At 36.0% G+C, this 8,066-nt stretch overlaps 1 pseudogene; it reads right to left on the bottom strand.

The window, feature by feature from the left end:
• Nucleotides 1–236: 236 nt before the first annotated feature.
• Nucleotides 237–892, bottom strand: LOC102823070 (annotated as a pseudogene).
• Nucleotides 893–8,066: the final 7,174 nt, after the last annotated feature.

Genomic DNA, 8,066 nt, shown 5'->3' with positions numbered 1-8,066 from the left:
TATTTAACTAAAATCTATTTCATGAGCCAGCATGACAGTCTCCACTGTTTCTTATACTTTGGCAATTAAAAAACAAAAAACCAAGCAGCCTTTAATAGACAGTGAAAATGCCAAGTACAAGGGTAGTGTACAGTTTTGCTGTAGGATAAATACATATATTTTTTTAAAAGGCCTCCCTCTATTTGGCCATCATCAACTCTCAGTTCAGATCGTTAAATAGAGACATTTTTTCAAAGTCACTTCTTCACTTCTCCAAGATCTTCAATCATCCATCTCTAGTCACTTCTCCTGAATGGCATCAATTATGTCATCTGTAAAGTCTCCCTGAATGATGATATCATCCTCTCCTGTTACTGAGACATCACAGGAGAATTTTTGAGCAAAAAAGTTTTGTGCTTCTTTAAGATCAATTTCAAAAGTAGCAAGGCCACACACACATGTTACATATTTCTTCTTTGCTCTGGGGATTTGGGCTATCTGTACCTTTTGTGGTACAATCTTCTTTTTCTTTTCCACCTCTCTTTTGCTTTTTCTTCTCCTCTTCTACCCCTGCCGTTCCTTGACCATCGATAATTCCAGCTTCTAGTTTGGGTGAATTTCCTAAAAATTGTTAAGTTTTGCAAACTCCTTTGGAAAATTCTTCTCTAACCATTTGTCTACATTTAGCAACATCCGACATATATTCACAGTACTCTGTTGTTAATGGACAGACTCCACAATAAAGGACTCGGAGTGAATAATCTGTATCTAACTTGGTACTTCTCTTCGGCTCTCCTTTCCAATCATGCACACTGGACTCAGAAAGGTCAGCAGACATCTCATAAACCCTGGCGGTGGCATAGCTCTCACCACCTCCACTCCCACTGCTCGCACCAGCTGAAGTGACACATGCAATTCTTCATCTCCTCAATAAGGATCTTGATGGTTAAAAGTTTGCATGTAATCCTGGATCTGAAAAATAATTCAAAATGCATAAAAATTTTAATGGCAGAATTCTAGTATAATATAAAATGCCAACAACATGTTACAGTAATGAGAAAATGAAATGAGGATAGGGTCAATTGGTAGGTCTTGAAATGGACTGGATGAATGAGACAGGACAAGGAATTATTAATTGCTCTGAGGTTTCTAACTGACTGGAAAAAATTACGTTACTTGAACCAGGGTCATGCACTTTATACATATCAAAATAATTTCTCCTTCTGGAAAAAGCTTCCAAATATGTATCTGCCATGGAGTACCCATCATGTGCCACTATTGCAACTTATGTATTGCACACACTAACAGTATATTCAAAGATCAAGGCCCTTGTTCAGCAAATTTTGCTGGGATATCAGCATTGTGTAAGTTATCACTGCTCCTGACAATTATTAGTATTGGCTTCTACCTCTTGGAAATACATGTTTTATATTGTTTCTTGATAAAATATTTGACATGAGAATAGACTTTTTTCCTCTAGTTTGAAGCTTATATTGAGTATTTCAATTACTGAAACAATAAAGCTAACAATAAAGTAGATGAGATTTTTTTGAAAATCAACATTTTATATAAAATATAGCCACAGAAAAACATATTTGTTTTTCTTTTTGAAATTGTATCAGACATAATGCAATAAATTTGAAAGCGAGAGGAAATAGTAAGGTAAGGTGAAAAAGAGCAACAAACTTATAAAGCACAATTTATAGACTACTTTGAAATAGTTCATGAGTATACTCTATTTTTGGCTGAAAATCAATCTAGATTTTGAATAATTTAATAATTGAAAATGAAGAGGCATGACAAAACACTATTGCTATCGACTTGATCATCAGCAATTTATAGTTATCCAATAGCATTTTGCAAGACTTCCCATTTTTTTGGACTGTCTTAGGTTAATAAGAAAATTAAAAGAGTATCTCCAGTATTCAGAGATAAGATGCAAATCAAGACAGTTTTTTGTTTTAATATGATTCCCAAATCTTCATGCAAATGTATGGACCTTTAGGAACTGTTGTGGTTAGGTGCTGTTGAGTGGGCTTCGATTCATAGAGACACCATCACACCATACACAACAGAACAAAATACTTCCTGATCCAGAACCATACTGATATTTGTTTCTATGCTTGAGTTCATTGCTGCTGTCACTGTGCCAATCCCTCTCCTTGGAGTTCTTCCTCTTTTTCAATAACCCTTTTCTATACCAAGCTTGATATCCTTCTTCAGGGACTGGTCCCTTCTGATAATGATTGGTCCCTACTGATTACATGTACGAAGTATGAGAGATGAAGTCTTGCCAACCTGGCTTCAATGGAGTGCTCTGGCTATATTTTTTTCAAAACAGATTTATTTGTTCTTCTGGAAGCTCATGGTATTTTTCATATTCAGCACTGACACAATAACTCAAATGCATGAATTCTTCTAAGGTCTTCGTTATTCATTGTCCAACTTTCACATGCATATTGTTGTCATTATTAAGTGCCATGGAGTTGGTTCCAACCCATAGTGACCTTGTATAGGATTTCTGAGGAGCAGCTGGTTGTGATTGAACCACCAACACTGTTTGCAATTCAGTGCATTAACCCATAGCACCAGGATTCCTCACATGCATATTGTTGTTGTTATGTGCCATGGAGTCAGTTCCGACTCACAGCGACCCTGTGCAGTGTTTCCAAGGTTGTAAATATTTATAGGAGCAGAAAGCCTCATCTTTCTCCTGCAGAACAGCTAGTAGTTTCGAAATGCTGACCTTGTGGTTCACAGCCCAATTCGTAACCACTATGCTACCGGAGCTCAGGCAATTGAAAATACCATGGCTTCCATCAGATTTGCCTTAGTCCTCAAACTGATATCTTTGCTCTAGAACAGTTTAAAGAGATCCTATGCCATCACTCATATATATGTCAGTTTGTCATACCATGATGGTTTGTGAGTTTCTGTGATTCTGGAAGCTATGCCACCAGCAGGGTCATACATGGTGGATAGGTTTCAGATGAGCTTCCAGATGAAGACAGACTAGGAAGAAGGAGTGACGAATGACTTCCGAATATTTAGTCACTGAAAACTTTATGAATAGCAGAGAAACACTGTCAGATATAGTGACAGAAAATGAGCCCTTCAGGTTGGAAGTCACTCAAAATGTGACTGGGGAAGAGCTGCCTCCTCAGAATAGAGTTGACCATGATAACGTGAATGGAGTAAAGCCTGTGGGAGAAAAGCCATGGGACCTTCATTTGCTGATGGGGCACAACTGAAAATGAAGGGAAACAGCTGTAAATATCCACTGAAAATCAGAACATGGAATCTATGAAGTATGAATCTGGGAAAATTGGAATGTGTAAAAAATGAAATGGAATGCATAAATATCGATATATTAGGCATTAGTGAGCTGAAATGGACTGGTATTGGCCATTTTGAATCTGACAACCACATGGTTTACTATGCCAGGATTGACAAATTGAAGAGGAATGGTGATGCATTCATTGTCAAAAAGAACATACCCAGATCAGTCATGAGGTACAATGCTGTCTGTGATATGATAATATCCATGCACATAGAGGGAAGCCCAATTAATACCACTATTATTCAAATTTATGCACCAACCACTAAAGCCATTGAGGATGAAATAGAAAAATTCTACCAACTTCTTCAATCTGAAATTCATCAAACATGCAATCAAGATGTCTTGATCATTACTGGTGATTGGAATGCAAAGCTTGGGAGCAAAGAGGAAGGATCAGTAGTTGGAAAATATGGCCTTGGTGATAGAAATGATGCTGGAGCTCGCATGATAGAATTCTGAAAAATCAATGATTTGTTCATTTAAAATACCTTGTTTAGTCAGAGAAAAAGAGGAAGACCCCCAACGAGATGGATTGGCCAGGTGGCAACATCTATGGACTCAAGCGTGGCAACAATAGTGAGATTGGCCCAGGATTGGGCAGTGTTTTGTTCTGCTGTATATAGGGTCTCTATGAGTTGGTACCGACTCAATGGCACCTAACAACAACAACAATGCTGCAAATTTGCCGAATGCAATATGTCATTTGACTGCTGCTTCAGTGTTGTACTTCAACACAGATATTTAATTGTTCTTTTTGATGATAAATGCTATGCCATTCCTTTACAATTTTTCATTCCTAACAAAGTAAGCCATGTGATTGTCAGATTCAATACAGCCAATATCTGTACATTCATCAATACTTATATGTTCCATTTCATTATTGACAACTTCCAATTTTCCTTGATTTATACATTTCATGTTCCAATAATTAATTGATGTTTGCAGCTGTTTATCCTCATTTTGAGTTGTGCCCCATCAGCAAGTGAAGTCATGAAAGCTTTACTCCATTCATACCATCACAGGCAAATCTATTTTGAGGACGCAGTTCTTTCCCTCTAACATTCTCAGTGCCTTCCAACCTGAGGACCTTATTTCACAGCACTATTGGACAATATTCTGATGCTATTCATAAGGTTTTCAGTGGCAAAACCTTCAGAAGTACTCTGCTTTTCCTTCTTCCTAATCTGTCAATCTGGAAACTCTGTTAAAGCCTGTCCACCATGGGTGACCCTGTTGGTATTTAAAATACTAGTGGCATAGTTTCCAAAATTACAGCAACACCCAAGTCACCCCAGTATGACAAACTGACAGATGAATGGTGGTTTATTGGTCTAGTCATGAGTAATTTTTTTAATATATTGAAGGTTGGAGGCTTTGATATTCATCATTAAGTGCTTCAAATCTTTGCTCTCAGCAAGCAGAGTTGAGCCATCTGCATATTGCAAACTGTTAGTTGCACTCATCCTTTTGTTATTTTTTTCATATAATAAAAACTACTTAGATTAATTTTTCAGCATACAGATTGAATAACTAAAAGATATAGTCCTGACATATACCTTTACTGATTTTAAACCTTGCAGAATTCCTTTTTTCTGTTCAAACAACTACTTCTTGTCCTATGTACAAGTTTCCTATGAGCATATTAAATGGTTCAAGTATCCCCATTCTTTGCAATGGTATCCAAAATTTATGATTCACAAAGGTCAAGACCTTTTATAGTCAATGAAGCACAGGTAAACATCTTTCTCGTATTTTTGACTTTCCACCAAGATCAATATAATATCAGCAATGGTATCTCCCTTTCTATGTTCTCTTCTGAATCCAGATTGGATTTCTGGCAATTCCTTGTCTATGCATTTCTGGAAATGTTTTTAAATTATGATGTAATAAATTTTAATGAGTATGCTATTAAGGATAATATTTTATTGTAAGTTCCATATTCTGTTAGATCAACTTTGTTGGAATCGACAGGAATATGCCTGTCTTTCAGACAGCTGGCCAAGTAGCTTAACCCTCTTTGAAATGTCTAGGCATTAGAGAAGTGCTGTGTTCCAATACTACATCCATTTATTGAAATATCACAATTGATATTTCTGCCAATTCCTGGAGTCATGTTTTTCATCAGTGACTTCAGTAACACTTGGACTTCTCCCTTCAATAAATTGATTCTTGATCATATGCTACCTCTTGAAATGGTTGATTGTCAACCAATTCATTTTATTACAGTGAGTTTGTGTATTGCTTCCATCTTCTTTTGTTGCTTCCTATATTTTTTCAATATTTTGCCTATGTTGATGTTGCTGTTAAGTGTTGTTTAATGGCTTACAATTCTGAGAGATCATGTATAGGATTTCCAAGGAGTGGCTGGTAGGTTTTGAAATGGCCACATTGTGATTAACAGTTCAGTGCTTATCCTACAGAGCCACATCAGGACTCATAGAATCCCTCAATATTTCAATTTGAGGTTTGAATTTTTGTCCCCAATTCTTTCAGTTTAAAAACTATTGAGTTTGTTCTACACTTTTGGTTTGCTTGCTTCATGTCTATGGACATTTAGTTATAACATTTCAGCTACCCTTTGAAATCTTCTGTTTCATTTCTTTTACTTCATCATTCTCCCTTTTCATTTTGCTATTTTTGTTTCAGAGTCTCTTTGAATATATATTTTGCTATTTTCTCTCTTTCTTGCCTTTATAGGAACTTTTTGGTTTCTTCATATATGATGCTTTTTATGCACTCCCACAACTTGCCTGGTCTTCAGTCCTTAGTGTTCAATGTGTCAAATCTGCTATTGAGATGGTTTTCAAACTTTCATGTGTTGTTGTTGTTTTTAGGTGCCAATTTTAGAATTGGTTTCAACTCATAATGACCTTATGTAAAACACAATGAGACACTGCATGGTCCTATGCAATCTTCACAATCATTGCTAAACTTGAGGCCATTAATGCTGCCACTAATCCTTCCTAATAATATGTACAAAGTATGACAAATGAAGTCTCATCATCTTGGCTAAGGAGAATTCTAACGGTACTTATACTAACACAGATTTATTTGTTAATTTAAAAGTTCATGGTGCCTTTATTATTATTCACCAACACCATAATTAAATGCCTCAGTTCTTCTATGGGCTTCCTTCTTCACTGTCCAACCATCACATGTATATGAGGGTATAAAATATACCTTGGCTTAGGTCAGGTGCACCTAGTCCTTAAACTGGCATCTTTGTTTTTTAACACTTTAAAGAGGTTTTGTGTGGCAAATTTGCTAGATGAATTATGTCTTTGGACTGCTGTTTCAATGAATGTTGATAGTGCCCCCAAGTAAAATGAAGTCTTTGGCATCATCAATCTTTTCTTCATTTATCATGATATAATTTATTGAACCACTGTTGAGGATTTTTTATTTATTTATTTTTTGTTGTTGTTGTTTTTATTTTTTTCATTGAGGAGCAATCCATACTGAAAGCTATGATCTTTGAAATTCATCAGTAAGTATTTTAATTCCTCTTCCCTTTCAGCAAGCAAGTTTGGTATCATCTCCACATTGCAGGTTGAAAATGACTCTTTCTGATGTCACGTTCTTCATAGAATCCAACTTCTTAAATGATTTGTCCAGCATGCAGATTGATTAAGTATGGTTAAAAAATACAATATTGGCACACACATTTCTTAATTTTAAAACATTCAGTGTACCCTTGTTCTGTTTAAACAACTGCCTCTTGGTCTATATACAGGTTCCTCATGAACACAGTTAAGTGTTCCAGAATACTCATTCTCCACAATGTTTCCATAGCTTGTCATGATTCACAAAGTCCAAAGAATTTGCATAGTCAATAAGGCACAAATCAACATCATTCTGGTATTCTCTGCTTTCAGCCCAGTTCCATCTAATGTCAGCACTAATATCCCTCTTTTCATGTCCTCTTAATATGACTTGAACATCTGGCAGTTCCCTCTCAAGGTACTGTTGCCACCATCTTTAAATTATACTTAACAAAATTTTACTTGCATGTGATATTAATATTGTCCAATGCTTACCTCATTTCATTGGGTCACCTGTCTTTGTAATGAAAACAAATACTGATCTCTTCTAATCAGTTAGGTAGCCATCTTCTAAATTTCTTAACATAGATGAGATGAGTGAGTGCCTCTAGTGCTGCAGCACTGTATGAAAAGATTTCAATTTGTATTCCATCAATTCCTAGAGCCTGGTTCTTTGCCAATGTCTTTAGTTCACCTTGGACATCTTCTTTCAGTACCATTGGCTATTAATCATATGCTACCTCTTAAAACTGTTGAACATAGACCATTTCTTTTCAATACAATAATTCTGTGAATTCCTTCCATCTTCTTTAATGCTTTTGGCATCAGTTCTTTTACTTCTTCCTTTCATCCATTTGATCATCTCTGTGCTGGAGAGCAAGTTTCAGAGTTTCTTCTAACAATCATTTTGGTCTTTTCCAGTTTTCTTGTCTTTCCTTTCTTGTCTTGTCTTTTTTGCTTTCTTCCTCTATGATGCTCTGGATGTCACCCACAGGTCTTCTGGCCTTCTATCATTAGTGTCTAATGCATCAAATCTGTTGAGATAATTTCTAAAGTCAGATGAAATTTGGATATTGTCAAATTATATCTCTATGGACTTGTGTTAATTTTCTTTAGCTTCAACCTGAAATTGCATAAGAACAATTAATGGTCTGTTCCACAGTCTCTTCCTGGCTTTGCTTTAGTTGATGATATGGAAGTTATCT

Source organism: Chrysochloris asiatica, unplaced genomic scaffold (assembly GCF_000296735.1).
Source record: "Chrysochloris asiatica unplaced genomic scaffold, ChrAsi1.0 scaffold00045, whole genome shotgun sequence".
In the NCBI taxonomy this organism is placed as follows: Eukaryota; Metazoa; Chordata; class Mammalia; order Afrosoricida; family Chrysochloridae; genus Chrysochloris; species Chrysochloris asiatica.
This window is presented reverse-complemented; position numbering and strand designations above follow the sequence as displayed.